The sequence below is a fragment of the Strix uralensis genome, chromosome 13, assembly GCF_047716275.1.
Source record: "Strix uralensis isolate ZFMK-TIS-50842 chromosome 13, bStrUra1, whole genome shotgun sequence".
Lineage (NCBI taxonomy): Eukaryota > Metazoa > Chordata > Aves > Strigiformes > Strigidae > Strix > Strix uralensis.
In genome coordinates, this window is record NC_133984.1 from 22421401 (window position 1) to 22444331 (window position 22931).

General features: G+C 37.1%; 1 long non-coding RNA gene across 1 annotated transcript in view; it reads right to left on the reverse strand.

Annotated features, from left to right (window-relative positions):
* Positions 1 to 11615: 11615 nt before the first annotated feature.
* LOC141949474 (uncharacterized) overlaps positions 11616 to 22931 on the reverse strand; it is a 70066-nt gene continuing 58750 nt past the window's right edge. Inside the window, exons 2-3 of the long non-coding RNA XR_012630785.1 lie at positions 15983 to 16084; positions 11616 to 11715 (exon numbers count right to left, since the gene is read on the reverse strand). This is a non-coding gene — a long non-coding RNA (uncharacterized LOC141949474). The remainder of the gene's footprint in view (positions 11716 to 15982; positions 16085 to 22931) is intronic.

Here is a 22931-nt window from a genome sequence, read left to right on the forward strand (position 1 = left end):
ACAGAAGCCAGCACATACAGAAGTTCCTTAATTCATATACAACATTTAAAATGCTTATATGTAGCAAATATTTTTAAGTGCATGATAAATAAGTCCAGAAAATTTCAAGAGAGAACAAATGGGGTGTTGGAAAGCATTTATCTATTTCTTCTAATTAAATGACACCGTTGCAGGCTTGAGCTAAAGATGAGTCTGGGTGAAGATGCATGAAAGTCAGGCATACTAATCAGTCTATAAATGAAAACAAGAAAGATGTAGAAATAGTAGCAAGGACATTTTTATCTTTTTTAAGTGACAGGTCAATTGCTTTGTTTGCTGCAAAAAATGTTTGTATTTTTCTGTTAATGAAGACCAAGCTCTCAAAATGGCAAGTAAATGGGTTTTAAAAGTGTCAAATATTTTTTGCCTTATTTGTCAAAGGTACAAATATTCTGCCTGGGAATCATGAAATCATGAAGTCAGAGTTTTCCACAAGAAATAAATATATAAGCAATTTATCAGTTCTCACAGGAAATTAGTCATAATATTACTTGTAATTTTTCTTATGTACAGTTAACAATCACGTATATTAAAACATTTACTTTAAAATTCATGAGATTTGGACACTAAAGAAGTTCTGAAATTGGACATACTATTTTAGAAGCTCATAAATATACATGACTAAAAAGCCATAAATAGCAACATGTCTATCCAAGCTAAGAAATGTGCTACTTTCGTGTTTTTATAGTCATGCATTGAAATGAGATCAGCCAACTACTGTTGGAAAATGGGATATATACACACACCCCCTTGAATATCAGAAATGATGGCCAATGTGCAATGTTAACTAGTGGTCTGATTCAATGCCTCTTAAAATCAGTAGAATGAGCAGACTCTAAAAGAAAAGGTTCAAACTGATTGTTCTGGGATGTTTTGGAATGAAAAAAAGAAATAATAACAAAAGAGAAAAAGCAGGTTTTGGAGTATTATTATGACAAGTCCGTGAAATTATAAGGTAGGGTTGGCTTTGTATTGTTGTCTCCTAGAACCCATCTCATATATACAGTGGTATATAAGCAGGCTTGAACATACTGAAGGTTTATTTGTGATTTAAAGTAGTTCTTCTCCCTATGTACTAAGAAGAAAAATTACCAGAAGTCTTAGAGATTTCCCCAGAAAACAAGTCACTGTTCTTATATCTCCATCCCAAAATATTGCAGTGCTGGTGGAAATTTTAATGAGGCTTTTTAGCATATTACATGTTATAAGATATACCTTTAAAAAGCCATTTCATAATGAAATGGGATCTATTTTTTTTTTCTCCTAAAAAAGGAATGTCCATACTATCACATTTCCAAATCAGTATTTCCCAGGAGAAAAATATGCTGCCAGAAAATTCTCAAAATCTCAACTAGAACTCACCCTTTAAAAATACTATTTAACAAGCTTTTAGGTTTTGCTCTCAAATTAGATATTTGAGCTATTTTGGAAACAAAAACAACTTGAAAAAATACATCTTCTCCATATATATATTATTTTTAGCTTGTTTATGGGTCTAATCTTCAGACTAATGGAAGATGTCTGTCAACAAGAAGAGTTCTGTGCCCAGTGTTTCTGTCAACACGGAGAGGATAGAAGCCTGTGCTACCTGTGTCACCTGCTTCCTAACTGCAACCTGAGGCACCTCAGTCACTTTAACCATCAGCAGAGTAGCAGGATGTGAAGGGCAAGTTCACCGAACCTGGAAGCAGCCACAATAAAATCTTCACATACAGATAAGTGCTTTAGATTCCATCTATTTTTAATTATGCTTGTAAGAATAAACAGGCACTTAACATTATTATTAATGTCTTTTAAAAATCAAACATGAAATTTACTGTGAATACTAATAATTTTATAACTTTCTTTCCCCAGGTAATGCATGCATTCATGCCTGTCACAAAAAACCTGCAATTTACCATGCAACAATGAGCAGTGGAGAAAAGAAGCCCTTTTTTTTTTTTTTTTCCTTTTGCAACTGTTTCTTTGAAAAGTAACAAGTGCAAATTCCCCTACTGTGATTCCCCACTAGCACATATCCTCTTGCTTTTCTGTGTCTTTTGTGTAAGATATGCTCCTCTTCAACACAGAGCTCTGTTCACAGTACACAAAGCATGCTTATCCAGGGCAAAAGTCAGCAAGATGACCCTATGGCATGTTCTAGAAACCAAGCCAAAGAGGTATACATTTGAAGAACAATAGGAGTCAGCAATGCAACCTTAGCAGGCAGTTCCTACTCATGCTACTCTCTACTTTGTTCCTGTGTGATTTTTATTGCTCTTAAATTTTATCTTTGTTGATTCCTGACTGTATATTGGTATAGACTTACCGCCTGGAATGCTTTTGAGACTGCACACAGGAGCAGCGCTATGCAGAAAGTTTTTTTCCAGGTAAGGTTGAAACGTCTTCAAGGCAATGCCTTTGAATCCTTGGCTCTACTGAAATTCTCTCCACTGAGCTTCTCACTAGAGCTAGGACTTCAATCAGCCACCATGAGTCTCTGAAGTGCTATACTTGATAGACAAATGATTTAAACAGTATCAGATCTCCTCCAGAGCTTTCTGCTGTTGTTCAGCTTAAGCTTGCATGCAGAGTATCATTGCTGAAAGGGAGGTTCTGCAACTTCTACATTATCTGTACATTGCTGCCCTTAGAGAACTGGTTCAGGCATGCATGCAGCTGAAAGATAAACCAGGCTGGGGAATGCACTTGCTGAAAAGTAACCCCTGAGAGGCTGAGAGTTTCATGGGGGAAGGTGTCTGCTTCTGCAGAGGGAAGGGATTAGTCTGGAGTGGGAAATTATCGGCACCACATCAGCAGGTTTTAAGACTGCAGTGTTGTTTCCTAACTCAAACTGTTTCTTCTACATTTTACTCCTCCCTTGGCTTGATGAGCCAACAGGTCCCTCCTCCAGTGTTTCTGTCTGTAGAAATTACAATTAAGAAAATGCATACAGAAGTAATCAGCTTGTGAGCTTGTATTTCTCAGCAACTCTGTTCTCAGAGCTTTTCATTCTTTTGAATCTCTTCCTGCCAAGATACAATGCTAGAGCATGCAGCAAAATAAACTATTTTTGTATCGTGCAAAAATGTTCAGACTACAACTAGGACTATGTAAAGATCTTAGAAAAGTCCTACTAGGCACTAAAAAATGTTCTGAGCAGTCTAGCACTGAAGTCATGCACCTAGCATGCCGGAAGGCCTCGGTTTCAGTGTCTCTTCTAAATTAGGCAAAGCATGAAACTGGACCTCACTTCTTGTGAGTCAGGTAAGTGCCATAACTCTACACTCCGGGCTGTCTGGGGCAATGATGGGCCTTGCTGGTTTTTTTCAGTGTTCCCTGTTAGGAAACTTTTGATGAAACTAATATATTGCCACAAAGGTTTTTCAGTTTAAACAGATCTTTGTTTTCTGATGAAAAGCCACTCAGACGGGAAAAAAAAGAAATACCACCTTATTCTAAAAACCAGGAGATGCTGTTTAGTGCTCAGGCTTGACAAAGCCTGGCTTATACGGAGGGTGGAAAAAATGAACACCTGAAGTATTTTCATATTTCGCAGAGAAAGAGAAGTTTATTCCCCACAGTAGCAGCATCCTCTGTTCCATTCTGGCTGCAGCCAAGAGGAAAAAAAAAAAAAACAACAAAAAGCAATGGAGAAGACAGACAAGAAAAAAACTCTTCCTATTCTAGTTTTGAAACAGATATAGGAAAGTTGTGAGGGACCAGCTCATCAGGAAAAAAGATTTCCACCCACACTACTCCACACAGGTCAGCTCAGTGTGCGCACAGCATAGCCTGTGTGATGGAAAATAACACAGCCTCCCAACAGCCAGGGCTCGTGCTGGAAGAGACAGGACGTGATTGAAGAGGAACTGCAAAGCATGTGGGGAAGGATGGCACTCAAGGCTGCTGTCTGCTGACAGAGGTTCTATCACTACCACTCCACCCACCCCTAGCAGGAGTCACAGGCAATAAACTTGCATGGGAAGTCCTGACACTATCACAGTAAGGCCTTGGAGGACTGGAGTCTTGCTACTGTTGAACTGTGCCGTGATGTTTGTAGCCATCTTGGCTAATGCCTCCTCCAGCAGTGTTTCATAAGGCCCATGGGAAGGATATCTTCTGTAGGCTCTGGGATTTTCATAAATCCATGGTGCAATCCAGCTCATGGGTGCTCTCCCTGAATGACTAAATCAACAGTATCATCACATTTACCATTCTGAGGAAGTGTTTCATGTTTTTCTGAGGCTCTGAGATTAAGTATCTTGGTAGATAAACAGTATCTGCAGTCTGACTGTTATTTCTGAAGGAGTGTCAGACAGTGAGAGATCATATGGCTGGATTTCTGAGGATTAGTTGGGAAAAAAAAAAATAACACAAGTTGAAATAGTCACAGGAACTGTGTTACTACATGGAATTTGGAAACGACCCTTCAAATCAACAGTCTGACTAATGCATGAGTCATTATTCATATTCAAAATAGTTGCTTAAAAAAAACCCAAAAAACAAGTTCTGTGGAATTTTAGTAATATATGTATACAAGTTTTCTGTACAAACTAGAAACCACTTAGATTCTTAAGCCTTATAAATTATTGACTTTTGACTAAAAAGCAGACATAATGAAGTACCCAACCATATACTTCAACCATCATTTTATAGCTTGTGCCCAAATGGAGATCTTGTGTATAGATTTACTCTTCTACTAATGCATCCTAATATCACAACCAATTCCTCAGAAAAGACAGCTTGGAGTCTTCTGCAAACAGCTGGCTGAGTTAAATCTTAGTAGTTCTAACCTCAAAGCTTAATTGATTACAGTGAAGATTAAAGCAGACATTTTTCAACTCTGAGATTTATTGGTTACTGTACCAAAGATAGGTTTCTATCACACTAAGGTCAATAAAGACTTTCTACACTTGCAAACAGCAAGGAAATACAATATAATTGCACTTCAGAGTTAGATGAACATCAGCAAAGAAAGGACTGTGAATCTGTGTAGCTAGCAGAAAATATGTTATAGGTTCAAAAATTGAACAATGACTTGAAAGCACTACAAAAAATTATTCTAGATCTCTAAATTTCTTTGGATTTAGAGCAAGCATGATGCAAACAGATGGGAGAAAAATAACAGAATTTAAATTACTTTGTTGTTCAGTTACTGCTTAAAATAGCACCCATTTACATATTAAAGAATATTTATTGGCACATTATATAGAATAAAGAATATTTACTATGTGGCACATTATAAATAATTACGATGGCTTTCAGAAACCAGAGAAATGTTCAGAAGCTTTATGCTACCTCAACCTTTCTACAATGCTTTTGCAACCAAGAAATAACCTTAATCAGCTGAGAAAATTCTTTCAGGCAAAACCTACCTGAAAGCAGTTTTGCAGAAGCAGATTATTAAATTATTTCTTTGCCAGTCTCTCAGACGTTCACGGTGCCTTCATCTGCTTCTTGGGTCTTTGCAGCAAGTGATTGTTTATAAAAAATGTCAGTGTAAATTTTAAGAATTATTTGCTGTGTTTTGAGTACATCAGTGTGCATATGTAAAAACCACTGCCAACAGGGTCAAGTTGGATTTTTACCAGCAGAGGAACAACACAGGATAAGAAAAAAACACATTAGGATGACAAGATGGATGAAATGTAAAGATGTCTGGTTGTCTGAAATCACACACATACACACACACACACAAAAAAAAAAAAGGACAAAAAAATTCTGTAGAAGCCAGTCTTTTAAAGCAGAGGCAGGGTGAAAGACTGGTACAATCTCAGAGAAAAGACCCCAGAAGATGACAGTGGTTTCAGAAAAGAGTAGCCATGGCTGCTCTACCATGGCATGGGTGGAAGCCCCTTATCCAGAATAGTCACACCCAAGACAGGAAGATTCTCTCCAAAGAACATTTGAATGATGAGAAAACAGGGTCTGAAAATTGTACGCAAGTCTGTTTATAGTGTTTCACCCATCTTCCTATTTCTCTTCACCTAATTAATGCAAAAATCAGTCTATATTTTTCTTTTTTTTTTTTTTCTTTTTTCTGACATCCACGTTATTTCAATTACTAGATGGCATGTAAGAGACAAATTGTTAGCACCCAAAGAAGTATGCAGTCTGTGGGAGCAAAAGTCATCCGAGGAGCCTGTACCTGGTCAGAAATCTATTCTAAAAGTGTGCAGGAGGAGCCATGAGAGATGGAAGAGTCTCACACATGGAAAAATCTGAAATCAAAGAGGTCTAGTGGGCTAGGGCCTCAAATCTACACATTACTAAGTGTTCAGCTTACATTCAACGTTTGGTTGCAATATTAGAGATGGTGACACAATTAAGTCCAAGAATGACAGCACTAAGACCGAGTGCTTCTGGTGTGAGCTATTGATAGTTCACTGAAGTAAGCAGAATGACCTTGATTTACATTAGATCATCGCCTGGCTTTGGATAGCTCTGAGAACACAGGTGTCATTGTAGAAAGGAACATGGAAACATCATTCTGCTGACAGAAATCTGGAGTTTACACTGGGATTGCTGGCCTCTTCAGTGCAGTTATGCAGGTAGGAGAACAGTTACCTGTTAACTTTGAGAAATTACTGCTCCCACAAACCAAATACAGTGTGACAAATCCTTCAGGTGTCACAGAAAATTATGAGATTATGTGACACTACTACACAGACTTTTTGTCTGAGGTTACCACTGGTAGCTGTTTTTACCTTTGTGAGAGCTTTAATATCCAATGCATGATATTTAATGATAAATTATTAAAAATTATACATCTTTTTCACCTGTACTTTTTTTTTTTTTTTTTAGAGACTTGCTTTGAGTAGGTGGAACCTCCTTTTACTATTTTCCCACTAAAGATTGTCCTTTCATAGCTATTGCCTACCTCTAGTACAAAAACAATTATTACTGATTACAGTACTTACAGCCCCAGAATTCCTATGACACAAATCCAGGCCCTGTCCAAAGGCCTTATAAGTTGAGTGAATGGTAACAACAATCGAAATATAAACCAAGGCCTCCATAATAATTGCTAATGTTTTCTAAATTAGATTTACACAAGCATATACTTTGCAGGTAATTTTGAACTGAACTCTCTCCTAGGAGTGTGTGCACCAGGAAACTCAACAGCTCAGATGTGAATGATTCAGATGCATCATCAGGAACAACAAGATCCCAATGCATTTAGTCATATTTCACTGCCTCCTACATAACTAATTTAATTTATCTGCTATACTCTGAATCCACTTCTCCATTAGTACCAAAAGAACTGAGGCTTGAAAATCACTCCTGTATGCTATCTAGTGGTCGATCTAAGTACCCATGGATTTAGAAATACATTAGGACAGGAGAATATGCAAAGAGACATGGTGTGGTGAGATTTATTTCAGTTAGCTGTGACCACCCACTTTTTATAACAGCTATCCTGGCTCCCTCTTTAGTCAATAAGTCTCTTCTAGGAGAGGAATAAATGCCCTCTGGCATTAATTGTATATTGGTTTTGGATCCATTAATTCCCTCTAATTTCCGTTGGCTAAGCATGCTGAATGTAAGTCACACTAGGCAGCCTTTGGTAAAATTTAGTACATTGGAGTCCAGACCCAAAGGCTTTAAATTATTAGATTCATTCTTAGGGACCAGAAATTGCATGGCTCAGGTAAACAAATCTCTCTATATTCCTGGAATTGAAGGCAAGCAAATTTCATTTTCTTTTAGACTGCTTAGTTGCTATTAGTGTCACAAATTCTGTTCGTTATTGAATATTCCTGTGGGACAATCCAGACTGGGCCTTTGTCTATGTGGCACATGCTGCTCCACACAACAAAATAACCTGGGAGCAGTCTGTTCTCTATTGCTTTAGGTTACATGGCAACTGAAAGTCTTAGAGGGAGTTGAGCAGCCTGAATGAAAAGCTATTTTTCAGTTTAAAATAGGTGTTGCTGACCATCTCAATGTGTTATTGCCAATCCAATAATAACTTCCTCTGTATACACTTATTAAAATCACAAGTGACTCTAAGCAGAGAAGGGCTGCAAGTATGTTGGAAGACAGGGTTACAACTCAAAATGATGTGACAAACTCAGAAAATACTCCAGGGGGAAAAAAAAAAAAAAAAAGTGCCATTCAATAAAGATAGCTGTAAAGTTTGACACTTGGGCAGGAAGAATAAGCTGCAAAAATACTGGATAGGGAACAATTCATTAGGTAACAGTACTACTGAAAGGAAGCTAGGAACTATAACAGCTCACAAACTCCAAACTATAGAAAGAAAGGAAAAGGCCAAAGGAGGATGCGTAAGTGGGCATATTCTCTATTGGATATGAGACAAAGGCCTCCCCTTCACAGGCTGGGACCACAGCATCAACCTGGGTTCATATTGAGAACTGCACTTCAGGAAAGATAGGGATAATGGTGCCCACTGTAATTTTCATGTTCCTCAGTATAGACATACTCTTTATTTTTAAAATGTCCAGAACGTGTACATTTTTCTACAAAATACCATTGCTAACTGTATTTGGGAATATTAGAAATAATTTACCTTCTGATTTATTGTTTGACATTTAATACAGAGGTGACCAAAAAAGAATCCTGTCACATCAGCCTGGAATTTGTCATGTTTTTAATAAAACATGAAATAACTGTTATTGCTTTACCCATTCTATGCATAAAATAACATTAAAAATGCATGTGGAAACACCAAAATATTTCATTCTGCTTTGCTGACCTGAAATGGAATGTCTAATTTCAGCTAGCCATTAGCTGAGCTGGCCTATCTCAGCTACTTTTCTGCCCAATGGGAACCACAAAACTTCCTTGACCAGATTTCATTTCCTGTTACTTATTGTTGGCTCAAACAGACAAAAGCTAAGGTTGGCCAGAAACGAATTCATGACAGAGAATTTTACTGACAGACTTTTCTTTTGCAGCAACTCTGGAGTTAAAGGAAAAACCATTTAGTATTGAGAAAGCAATTGAAATGAAACCAAAGACCCTCAGCTTTTTCTATTTAAAAAAAAAAATCTTCCATCATGACTAATGTTACTTATCATCTCCCAGAGGTAGGGGTCTATCTTTAAATCCTCATGCATGCAGAGTATCCCACACTAAAGCTTAGACAACCCAACACTGCTAGACACTCTTTTCTGGAAAAAGATCCTATTCTGTATCCTCTCTTCATTGGCCTGATAACTCATTAAAACAGAAAAGGTCATGCTTTGAGTTTGACTCCAAGTATAACAACATAGGTTTCAGGGATTTCCAATCCTTTTCCAGTAAGATTTAGATTTTGCAGCTTGAAAGTGAAAGAGAGTTCTACCATTGACTTCCAAAGGTACATTTGCAGATCAGCTTATTATAATTTGCACTGAATTATTAACGCCGAGCTGACTGATTAATTCAAAATGTGTGTGCTGGTTCTATCAGAGCATACTGTGCTCTACAGAGCAAATGAAATCGGAGCAGATTGAGAGGGGCAGAATTTGTGCAACTTCTTTGCTGACCCCTGCAGGCACAAGCTGATTCTGTCAATTTTTACCTTTGACTACATCTATTTTGTACACTTCTTGCACAACACGGAGCTCAGGAGGAAATTAAATATGGCCTAAATCTACATTCTAATGCAATTCTAATGCACCACATTATTTCCAGTAATAATCTCCCCCCACAGAAAGAACTGATGCATATTATCAAGCATGAATATATTTAATGATTTAAAAGAGAAATGAGTTCATTAAAATATTCATTCACCTCAAAACAGTACTAAATCAGAGGAACAGATGAGGAAATCATTTTTCCAGGTTTTTAAAACAGCACAAATACAAATTAAAGCATTTGATATAAACAATGACATTGACATTTCAGTGCTCAAAATTTAAAAAGATTTCTTTTTCTTTAGACTTTGACCAATCTACCCTTTTGGGGCATATCTATATCATTCATACTTAGCCTCATCATTAGTGTTTTTCAAACTTTCTATCGCCTGGATTTCTTTCCTGGCATCCTCTTCCTGCCTGATTTGCTGTCTCCTCTAGCCCCTCTGGGCTGTCTCCTGGGCTCTCCAGCCCTGGGACACTTGCTGCTGCTTCCCCTCTCCCACTTCTGAGCCAACTCACTCATTCTCTTCCACAGATTTGTGCCCCCATTTCTTACTTCCAGACCTCTGCTTTTGCCTCCATGCTCAGATGTCTTCCATGACTCCTACTGTTCCCTTCTTCTCCACCTCCACACTGCATTTCCTTCTTCCTCCTCCCTCTCAGTGGGTTTGTCTCTGCTTCAGCTCCTCACATCTGCCTCCCACAGCTTGCCTTAGGCTGGTGTGCCCAGCTGGACTCGCTGCTGGGCTCCCCGTTCAGTCCCAGTGTGCTCCACACTGTTACCAGTACCTAGCACCCTTCCTAGCAAGCAGCACCCACCGATGGGGAGAGCTCAGCTGTCCTTTAACGCTATTACCATGAGGGCACCATCCTCTGCCGTACCCGTTCTATACAAGCTGCTATCTCTGAGTAGAGCGATCAAAGTAAAAAATGGAACGTTTGACAATTTTCTGAGTTGTAAGAGATCAAGAGTCCCTATTCATGGAAACACCACACCATATTTAGAGTGACACTTAAAAACAAACAACAAACAAACAAACCAACAAAAATCTAACGTACACAGCTTGTTTTGGAAATCAGACATATAGCTTTACCAGAGGGAAGAACTAGTGTGGACTCCTAATGAAATATAAATATTCCCTGTGGGAAAATAAACAAAACAATGTTCTTTTGCAACAGTAGGTATGAAATCTTACAGTATGAAAAAAAACCCTTTATTTTTTTTAAGCATTTCTATGTTTCCTGAAGCTGTTTACATCATGAAGCCTAGTGCCTTTCTGAAGCAGGTGAGTAATAAAAGATGATTAACCATAGTTCCTTTATCGTATGATCAGAGAACATCGCATGCAGACCTCAAATAAGCTGGATTTGAAGGGCATTCGTCCTATATAGACAAACCCACAATTTTAAGACAGGCGTGGATTACATAAATGGGCAATGGTCTCATGAGCTACTTGAAATGTGGACTGTTATTCCTTGGACATTTGTTCTTTCAATCTATCAAGATCATGAGAGTTTAATATGATTATTGATACCTTCTGTATTTCAGCAAAATTTTAATTGCCCCATGAACTAAGTATAATGGAGGGGAGGGGAATCCACGTAACTGTCTAAACACACTATTTCATTGAAGAACAAAATAAATCAATTTGTCTTACTGAAAAAGATGATGAATACAAATATTAGATAAAAATATTCTAACTTTAATCAGGCATGATTTTAGAATCAGATTTTACTGCAGTTACAAAAGAAGATAAAGCCTTCAAAAACCCCCCCTATTACTATATCTAAAAAAAATTAAGTCTCCATGCTTCCTTAGATGTACCTCTAGGTGAGATTCTCCGGCAGAGGAGGAACAGTCAGCTCTCAGACTTCAGTTGAGAAGGTTTTCTGTCTGGATTCTGTCTGAATTTTCTGTCTGGTTATTCTACAATACTGAAATAAACATAATGTTCCAGGCATGTATAAGATTATAGCAAATGAAAATTTCAGTGACAATATTTGGATCCATCTTCACGTGAAGAAAAGCCGAGAATTCACAGCTTCTACAAATCAGTCTGTGCCTGAGACTCTCTGACTGTGGGCAAGATTTCTTGATCTATGCAGACTGAAACAAAGGAGAAAAAAATTAATGGCTAACTGGAAGGCTAAAAGGTTATAGTTAGTTCTGAATTAAAGGTATGAAAAGGAAAATTAATTCTGAATATTGGGGAATTTATTTTAATTCTGTGTTCTGTTAAACTAGGGCACATGAATTCATGAAAGCAGTATTATGAGGTGACATTTTATAAATTTATGGGCAAACTAATTATAAGTATCCTTCAGGGCATAATTTTGCATTGGATAAAATACAGGAAGAGTATTTTGCTTTCAATTGTTTCCGTAATTCTAAAATGAACTGAAAAATTACTGGTCTTTAACCACTCCCTTCTCTATTAATACTTTTTTATCAGGTTATTGTTCTTTTTCAAATCTCCCCTTTCATCAGGTATTTCCAATAAGACAGGACCTGCTCCGGCTTTCCAAATGTGCAGTGACTTTTAGGTGTGCAGTAGACAGCAGGAAGACAGGCAGACAGCTGAAAGTGCTTTTTAGAACCATTAGATACCTAATGGCATCCTTATGTGCCTAAAACCAGAAAAATACAGCTCAAATTTCCTTCTCCAAACTTTCTAGCGGTATCTACAAAACTGTATATTCCCCTTCTTCAGATATGTGTTTTTCTAAACAGTATTGATCTTTCCAGATTTATTAGCTGCAGAGCATGAAAATACAAATAAAATAAAGTTAACATAAAGAAGGTAAAATCTACAGACTTTAACTAGGTAATTACCACTTGCTCCACCCATGCTCCTCCTGTGCAGTTACTGCCAAGGGTCTTAATCCTGGTCTGTGGCAGTGAACTGAAAAAGTCCTGTTAAAGGACTATAACTTGATCTACAAAGATGGATCAACGGATAAATGCTTTCAGAAATTCAGTTTAATATGTTCTCTAGGAGCATTTCTCTTGTCTCCTTACACGTGTATTTCTCATTCACTCTAACTGTTTAGTTTTAATTTGTCCTCTCTAAGCATATCGTTCATTGCTACATTGCTCTTTTTTCTGAAGGTGAAGAGGAAGTCCTTAGTCAGGTAGACTCTTACAAAAACAGACAATAGAAAGAAGGAAAATTACAAGGCAGTAAGACAATGTTAGGAAAAAAAAAAAACCCACAATTCTGTGAGAAAAATCTATATATTCTTTATCCTTGTAAACAGCTGCAATGTCCTTAGGATAGTTCCTTTTGTGCCTATTCACTCATAAAGATGCAATGTATTCAGTTTCTCTATCTAAATAGAGTTTTTTATCTAACTACCCATTTAAAGTAGTTTGGAAAGAGGTGGAGAGAATAACTTTAGTTTATTGTTTTTGCCCAGAGGGCAGGTAAAGAACAGCCTATTTTTCTATAGATACATAAATCAGAAAAAGGAAATAGATTGAGGTTCCCTGTCTATATCAAATTTGCTATAGGTTCCCATTTCCAATGAATTATTTTTCATTATTTTTGTTATTTTTATTTTGGTATGTGGTTCTTCTGTTTGTTGTTAATTCAAATACTATGAAACTTTGACTGGGGTTTGTATCTGTAAAATCTCCATTGATTTTGATGAAAGCAGAGGTAAGTCAATAACGAGAACTTTAGAAAATCCTCATCTCTCTCTCCAGAGCTATCCATTACTGGACAGAACTAGTATAATTTGATGTTATGCTTTGTCTCAATTCAGAATAAACTATGCAAAACAATTGAGCAAAGGTAAAAAAAATTCATAACAAGTTTGCAAAATTACAGAATATTAAAGAATTAAAAACCCTTAAAAACAATGACTGAATTCTGTAAATCTCCATTCCACAGAAATTAAGACGCAAATTCCTTTAATGAGAACAATATGCAACTACTCAGGTAAGTGTATCCAAAATAAGAGTATGCATGCATACATGATTGAATAAAGCCTCAAAGATTTTCTGTTATAAACTCACCTAGAAAGTGTTATTATGCACAATTTAGTTCATAATTTCAGCTCAGGAAGTCAGTGGTTCAATCCTACTTTACCAATCAAAATGGAGATCTTTAACAATTTCTTGCAAAAATGCATGTGATTCAGAAACTGGCAAAATTAGTGTACTATTCAGTTTGATTATGTTGCCATAATGTAGGTATAGTTAAATAATTGAATGAAAAATATGCTAACTGCCCCATTAAATTTTTATGGTTTCTTTACAGCTTAGATTAAAAAGAATAAGATATTTCAAGTCTTGTGGCCAGCAAGTCAGAGGCAATGGAGTAGTGACACATCAAGTGAAATGCTTCTTTAAGCTTTCCCAATAACTTCAGGACACTGCATGAGTTAAATCAGGCGGGCTGGTGGAGATGATGGAAGAGGTGCTATAAGCACTTGTTCACTGACTAAAGCAGCTTTTCTGGCTTTGAATTGACCTGATCCAATATACGGAAGATTCTCCTATTTCAGCTCAACCAGAATTTTAAAGTCACCCTCAAGCATTCTGAATCAAAGGTAACGTAAAAACGGCTTTTAGCAAAACTGAGGAAAAGAGCATCAAAACTTCAAACCTCTGCCAAACAAAACAAATGAACAAACAGAAATCCCAGAGCAGAATTATATTCAATGAAATCCTACATTAATGCTTAATCTGTTGAGCCATAGGGTACCTTTTAGGCAAGTTAGTTAATTTTTTTCTGTACTGCAATCTCCCCACATACAAAATAGGACAGCAACATTTGCTTGGTTGCAGTGGTTGTGGGAATTTAAACCCTGCACACATCCACGTTTTGCAGACAGTAACAAACATCTATTTGCATAGTGCTGGGCTGGGGAAGGTATTAATCATAAAGAACATTAATCATAAAGAAGAGATCAAGCAGTTCTCTAAATTGTTCTGAAAAGGTTATTAATTATAAAATCCAATATGTGAATTCAGTCTACTTGCACCTCCTCGAGCTTTGGGCATCTAGCTGACCTGCCTAAATCAGCGACCTCATCACTCTCAGCTCCCTCTTAAAACATTTTGGGAGGAGTGATGCTCTAGGTAGCATTCCAGACCCTGCCTGGTATGAATCGCCCTTTGTAGCTGCCTCTTCTTGATGCACACAACCTAAGGTGAGAACTTCAGGTGCTTTGGTTGGAAACCAGAGTTAAGTAGGAAGAATCCAGGTGATAAATCCAAAATTTATGGTAGGTATCCCAATGTACTTGGGATCCAATCCAATTTTGTAATCTCCAGAACTCATGCTTCATTTGTAATAGTACCGATACTTGCTTTGCTGTACAACTTAAGTTCTTGCCCTAACAATATATTACAACCACGCACAGATTTCTGTGTAACAATCCGTCCATTGAAAACTCCAATGTAAGGATGACTTTTACCCCAGTTTTACCCGTGTTGCATGTGCATGTCTTAAAGCACAAACATTTACACAGATCCATGATGCATTCATAAACATAAAAAAGAATGCTTTTACTCTCTTTCTTAATTTTTTGTAAAATGTGTTTTGAGGACTTGGACAATTCCCTTAACACTATTATGCTAGGATACATGTAACAAAAGTTAGAATTTTCACTGATTTAATGACCCCAAGTATGGGCTCTTAGAGACACTGTTATGCCAGGTTAACAGTGTTTTCCTGCAAAATCCATTTACTTCAGACTACAGTGATAACCTATTTAATAGTAATAAGTCAGGGTTGCACAAAGATTTCTGTCTTTTATAATTATATTTAGGAAACAGTTGAGGGGAAACATGAAAAGTGTCATTGATAATACAAGGCACCTGGAAAAAAAAAAGAATGAAAACATAGATGTAGCTGCTCAAATAGTCAAATCGTTGGTTGCTAGGAGGAGGATGCCTTTACTGTTACAAAACCCTCTTCTGAAGCCAGAGATGAAGGAAAAAAATAATTCAATGGGAACTTTAGCAAAACAACTAAAAATAGCTTTCAAATGTTCTCTCCAGCTTCAAGCATTGGTAGAATGGCTGTTTTTTTCCCTCTCTCACCTCTCCATTTTCTTGGTTTTTATTACTTGCTTATTCCTCTTTCAAAACCTGTTCAAAAAAAAAAAATATATATTTTAAATCAACACGTTCTCCTTTTTCCTAAAAGGACAGTGATACTCAGGAAATCACATATATTTTCCATCCAGTAGAGGCCACTGACCCACTGATTTTCCAACTACCATGTAACTAAAACCTCTGGGTTCTTGGTAACACATAGAAGAAGAAGAGTTTTAATTATATTCTTCTCCAGTGAGATGTTCTACTTGGAAATAGATTTTATGTAAAGGAATATTGTAAGAAAATAAAAAAAAAAGAATCACACTTCAATCTGTTCTCTTCCTGTCTACTATTGTTGAGGCAGCTTCAGTGGTTCCCCAGGGCAGTTGATCGACTCTCCCAGCTTCTGCAGCCCTCTGTAACAGCTCTAGAAAAGAGAAACAACTTCTTGGAGAAACAGATTTATGGAGCTACAAAATGGCAGGAGAATCAAAAGCAGATGTAATATTTGAAACTACTTTTATCTTTTTTAACTCACCAGACCTCAAGTTGACCTTGGGCCTTTAACTTGGACTTATTTTAAATTTTCTAAGCCAATTACTATTTCCATTCTATTAATGGGCTGAAAGGATAAAATGCAAGACATACTTGAGTTCCTTTTACATAGTACTGTATTTATAGAATAGTAACCGAATATAGAATATCTGAACAATAAAATCTTGGCCTCACTGATATTAGGAGATTTGCCATCAACTTAAGGATTCCAAAAGTGCTGCAGTAATACAGAATATAAGATTCATGGTGTTTTAAAGATCCCTGTAAGCCAATGATTTCAGTAATGACAGTATAAGCAGAACTGACAACATAGCGTATATCTAAATAGCACTAACACTGTTTCTGACTCCATAAGAAGTTTTGCAGACAGAAGGAGTATCAGGCAAATATTATTAGGTAATTTTATATAATTAATTGTGCTTTTCTGAATATATGAAGATTATTCATCATCTCCCTCATCATTCCTTTCACAACTTGCTGGTATAAATCTCTATTCTGTTTCTATTTGCCATTTCTTTTGTTTGTTTTTTAATCTGTCATCAGAGAAACAGGATCTTTGTCTGGTCAGCAGACTTAATTTTACTTGTCTTTTAGTTCCTTTAGTAATGACTTGAGTTGAGTTTAACCTTGGGAATTATTAATCACAACCTATATGTGCCCGTTTTCACCTTCTGATTACAAAACTGTTAAAGAGATAGTAGAAGCGACTTGTGCAGGACGTACTACAGCTGATTAGCTGACTGGAAATACAATTCAGATCATCTGATTTCCATACGCTGACATGTGTGCTCAATAACTGTCTCTAGAGTAGATAATGGACCCTATAGCCAAGGAAATGAAAGAGGAGCTTTTGCCATGAAGCTCAGGTCTTAAACAGGAGGATGTTCCACTACAAGGTCGCACTAAGGACTTATTAAAAATGGATTGAATAGAAGATCCACCTATGCTGCCAAACAGGCAAATTTTCCTTATTTGTCATCTCCACTGGCCTTCTGATAATATGTTTAGGTTTTCTTTTTATTTTCTTTTGCATTTAGCAGGTGAGAGAAAAAAATGGGATAGGAAAATTTGGCCACCTAAAAAGTGTCTGTTCTTGGCCTTTCATTCCCCTTAAGAACTTTCAAGTAAAAAACCCCAGAGAACTCCCAAATCTTCCACTGGAAATTCAGCTTACACAGCTCTGATCTTTATGATGTACAGCTTTTGCATTTCTGTTCTCTCCAAGAAACGTATGTGAGACTCAGAATCCTATCTAAACAAATCACCAAACATTAGACTCCCCAAGCAAAATAATTAACAAATGTCTGTCTAAATCATCTGTCTTGCATTAGGGTGAAAAAAAAAAAAAAAATAGAGGAAAATCCAGCCACATTCTTTAATGACTAGAGAAACACTCATATAGCAAGATGCCCAACCTGTTTATTTTATCAAAAAGAGCTGTGCCTTGATTAGATTGGGAGAAAATACAGGCTTTATAGTCTCCTTAATCTCAGGGAAAAAGCATAATTAGAACCAATGACTAGAAGCTGAACACAGATAAATTTCAGTTTGAATTCAAGCACAAAGCTGTTTTGTTTTGATTTGGAACAGTGAGGGATAAAGGAAGCAGTGGCTTCTTGTGACTTGCTTGAATCTGAAATCATCACTCAGGTAATTAATTATTGTTTTAACTGGATGAATTTAAATCACCTACAATATACCAGAATCCAGATTAGATGATGCAAATATCTCTTTGTTCCTTATACTCCACACAGACAGTATATGGCAGCAACTTTATAGTAAAGCAGGCTTCCTTTCCCTGTAATTCAGATTACATCATACATAGCATCCCTACATCATGATATTGATACATCATGATAGCTGAACGGAATATGAATTCAGGAAGTTAATTACAAGGAAACCATTTGAAGGTTTTCATCCATTCACCACTACAGCACAAGATACTATCCATGCAATAAGAGTAAAACTTTGAGTTTCCTTCATTTGTGCAAAACGAAAATGCTTTTAATTGTTTCCTGTGTCACAACTACTCTATGTACTTTAAAAGCCTATCAGTGATAGCCAAAAAATGGACAAATTTACCATTAACATTTCCTTATATCTGCAACATCAGCCTACGTAAGAAGAAATCAAATTCTGATTATTGGCTCTTAAACTTTAATTTTTTTAAACTTCTTAGCAAATTCAAGATCTGAAATGCAATAAAAGCCATCCTCTCTGATAAATGGCTTGAAAAGACAACCCTCGCCTTCTTGGTAAGGGTGTTTGTGGTTAGAGAGACAAGAGAATAACCTACCTTCAGCAAGTGTCTCCTGATTGTCTATCATTTTGATGTAAGTACCATTAACAAATTTCATATGCACAGGAATAAATACTTTCCACCCTGTAGTACCTCCTCTGACCTCTGTAGTATCTACTCTATATTACTGACCAGGATTCCACCCTGAGGAACAACATACTTTATAGCTGATCACAAACAAAAAAATTCACTTTCTACCTAAACCATCACACTAAATGTTATTTAACATCAGCAGATGTTTTTCTTCTGAAGCATTTTGCTTTCAGTTAGTAATAAATATCTATAAATAAACTCCTGAGATACTGTTTTGTCCATTCATCTACCCAAATTAAAGCCAAACTGAAATTCATCATTTGAAGGAAGATTTCAAATGTATTTACATTCAATGCTGTCAGATCTGAGTGAATAAACACAACTTCTGTTCTCATTAAAAGAAGGTGGTGCAAAAATAACTGGTGACTCAGCTACTGCAACAAGATACAGATTTATACAACAGTTGTAGGTAACAACACGGGAGCTATACAAGCAGGTTATAAGTCTTAGGAAAGACCTGAATAAGGAATTCCATTGAATTTTCAGGAATTGGACATGATTATTACTGGTTTTCCAGGAAAAGTCTAAAGAGGAAGGTTTTCAGTATATTTTTTCTGTGATCCCAGCTTTTAGGAAAACCAAGGACTTATCTGAAGGCATTGCCTTGAAGAGGCTAGTTTTGAATGTCAAAATAAGGCTTACTTATTGTTTGTTTTGGTTTGGGTTTTTTTGTTTTCTTTTTGGTTTTGTTTTTTTTTCTCAGTGTTAATATTCTCAAGCACACATGACTTGTGCAAAGAACAGCACTAGAAAACAAAGAAAACTCATAGATCTCAAAGCAGAGTATTTGCATACAAACTGTGTTCTAGAAACAGTTCCTGGAAAGTTATGCTAATATCATAGAAGCATAGAACGGTTTGGGTTGGAAGGAACCTTAAAGATCATCCAGTCCCACCCCCCTGCCACGGGCAGGGACAGCTTCCACTAGCCCAGGTTGCTCAAAGCCCCGTCCAACCTGGCCTTGAACCCTTCCAGGGAGGGGGCAGCCACAGCTTCTCTGAGCAACATGTTCCAGGCCTCACCACTCTCATAGTAAAGACTTTCTTCCTGGTATCTAATCTAAATCTACCCTCTTTCAGTTTAAAACTGTTACCCCTCACATGACATCCCTACACTCCCAGATGAAGAGTCCCTCCCCATCTTTTCTGCAGGCCCCCTTTCAGTCCTGGGAGGCTGCTCTAAGGTCTCCCTGGAGCCTTCTCTTCTCCAGGCTGAACACCCCCAACTCTCTCAGCCTGTCCTCACAGGGGAGGTGCTCCAGCCCCCTGAGCATCTTTGCGGCCTCCTCTGGACCCGCTTGAGCAGGTCCATGTCCTTACTCTGGCGGCCCCAGAGCTGGACACAGAACTGCAGGGGAGGTCTCACAAGAGCAGAGCAGAGGGGGACAATCCCCTCCCTCACCCTGCTGGCCACTCTTCTCTTGATGCGGCCCAGGACACGGTTGGCTTCCTGGCCTGTGAGCACACATTGCTGGCTCACAGTCAGTTTTCCATCCACTAATATGCCCAAGTCCTCCGCAGGGCTGCTCGCAATCCTCTTATCACCCATTCTGTATTTGTGCTTGGGATTGCCCTGACCCATGTGCAGGACCTTGCACTTGGCCTTGTCATGCCCTGGAATTATTTGGATTGTATTATTTGGCATGGACCAAAAGCCTTCCTGGGGCCCTTTGAACAGATTAGTAGCTCAGGTGAATAAGCTCTAGTACCCAGGATGGATGTTTCTTAGTCCTTAGTAGCAGTACTAGATGAAAGTCAAACTGCATCTCCTCCAGCACACTTCCAGATCAGATCAACTATATACGCATCAATTCTTTACAAGTGCTTGTTTACCTTGCTCTTTAAACTGTTTTGAACATCTCAACTACCCTAGATTGCTACTTCAGTGTTTAGCTATCTTGTGAAGTAGTTTTTCCTTCATGGAATAGAGTCCATAAGGATACATGAACAGTAACATATTCACAGAATTTATGGAAGCCCAGGGCAAGGAAAGTAACCTCTCAGGACCTCTTTTAAAACGAGGATATAAACCTCCACTAGCCAGTTATGTGGTATTTTTAATCTTCTCTTCTCCACAGCGTCTTGGTCTTTATTCATTGTGTGAATAGGCAAAGTTACTTTCAGCTTCCAGCACGATGAGACCTTTTTTCATCTTTTTGTCTTAAATTGCAAGAAAAATGAAATAAATGTATTATCTATTAGTTAATGATCCACTACCTCCGAATATCCCTTGTTCTGCTTCAATTCATGAGATATATTATTGGGTGCCTTAAGTTCCTGGTTAGATATTGAAAAGTTTATAATTTTCATACCTAAATTAATTTGCAAATTTGCATATGTTCATGGTTTACTTTAATGAATATCAAAGTGAAAAAGCTGTACAAACAAAATCCCATTCTCATACTTGAACCATTACTAACTTTAGCCAAAATAAAATAAGACTTTCTTCCATCAAGAGCCACAGGTTGGTATTTATTCATCTGTACCCCCAATTGTATTAGATATGTCTTATGAGAACTGTCCCTAACGCAAACATTAAGAATATGAAAGCTGCAATGACTCTCCTACAGACACTTTCATTAAAATGCAATACAGTAATAAATCATGCAGAAGCTGCATTAAAAATCCATATTTTTCACAAAATAGAACTCACATCTAAACCACAGATTCATTTTATAGGGGGACAAAGGCAATTTTTTGTCCTACTATTCACTTTTTCCCTGAGTTGCATGTTCAATTATCTCTTAATCAGGGAATGCATTTCTCCTTCCATCTCTCTATATGCTGGCACATAGCACAGGGACATTACTGTGACTTCTCCCCATACTCCAGAAATTTCACAAGTAGCCTGCTGTATGTTTTAGGTGTGATGGTTTAATTATGAATAAGAGTAACAGAGTTGCCTGGGGATTATCGCGCTTTTTTCCTAATTGGAAATAACTTGGCATGGAAATAGAGGAATATGACTTGCTCCAGTAATTAAAAAAAAGGTAAATTTACCTATGTAGAAAAAGCTTTTCAGAATAACATGCAAATATTAAGTGCATAGGCATATCATTAAATGAGAGGCAAAACCAAGACAGTGCTTAACTGGCATTGTTAACAATATTATGCCCACAGATTTTAAATCCTGTTTCACAAATGATATTTCAATGACTCCAGGATGAAAATAAGTCTATATTTCAGAGCCAGCTAGAAGGTGATGGCATTTAGAAACAATAAGACTCTGCATCCACCTGTACCCAGAATAGAAGGAACAGGGACTACTGAACATGGTTATGTTCCAGATACTATTTATTATTGCCAAATGCCCTGCTAGCATCAACTGTTGTGTACCTATATGTGAAGAAAGCACATTCCTTACATTTTCTCATTTTCAACTGTTTTGCCACAAGCAGAAAAGAAAACAAACGCAAAAGAGAGCGAAAGCTGAATCTTTTCTCTAGCCCAAGAGGTAAACTCTCAGTTATACTTTTTTGCCAGTAGCCTGTATTCTGTGTTAGAAAGACAGAGCTAATAAATCTGGATGGTGTATATGCAGGGGAAGTTGTTTTTCAGATTGGGAAAGTGGTACAGAGGCCTCTTCCCTATGATTTTTTTAAAAAGTAATTTCCAGTAATACGTTAAACAAATTCAATTACAAAGCAAATATATCTCAGCTAATGTGAAGATTGGCTGGGCTAGCAAGGAGAAAGAAAGGAAAGATAGAGTTACTGAACACCAAAAAGAGTGTTTGTTGTGCAAAGGCTTATTTCTAGGTTTATTCTCTTATACTTGAAAATCTAGGTGGCACTTAAGTGGACAAAGCAGCACTGAAAACTATTTCTAAATTCTTCAGAGTAAACTGAGAACTAAGAGAGCAAATTTAGGTGGATTTTTATGGTAATTAGTGAGAGATACAAATAAAAATTAAATCCCTCTTCATAACTTCAGTAATATGTGATATAGTAATGCTTTTTTTTTATTATTGTGTATACAGAATAGAGCTTTCAGATGTGATCTTCAGTGTTGAAAAATAGAGAAACCTAAGTGTACATGAAACAAAATGCTTGAAGAAACACAGAAGTGTGTGTGTGTATCTGGGGTTAGAACAAAGGATTTTTTTTTCACTATATGTTTTTGAAAATAAAATATATTTTCTGAAAAAGAAAAAAATAAATCCCAATATATTGCTTTTGGAGAAATGTACAGGCCCAAAATAGGAACCTTTACCAGAAGGGGGAAAATTAAAAAGGATTTCTAGTTCCTCACAGAAGCTGTAATTTGCTCTTTGCATCTTATTCTCTTCTGTGGATGCGGAACTTCAGCAGAACGATAGCTTCCACAAA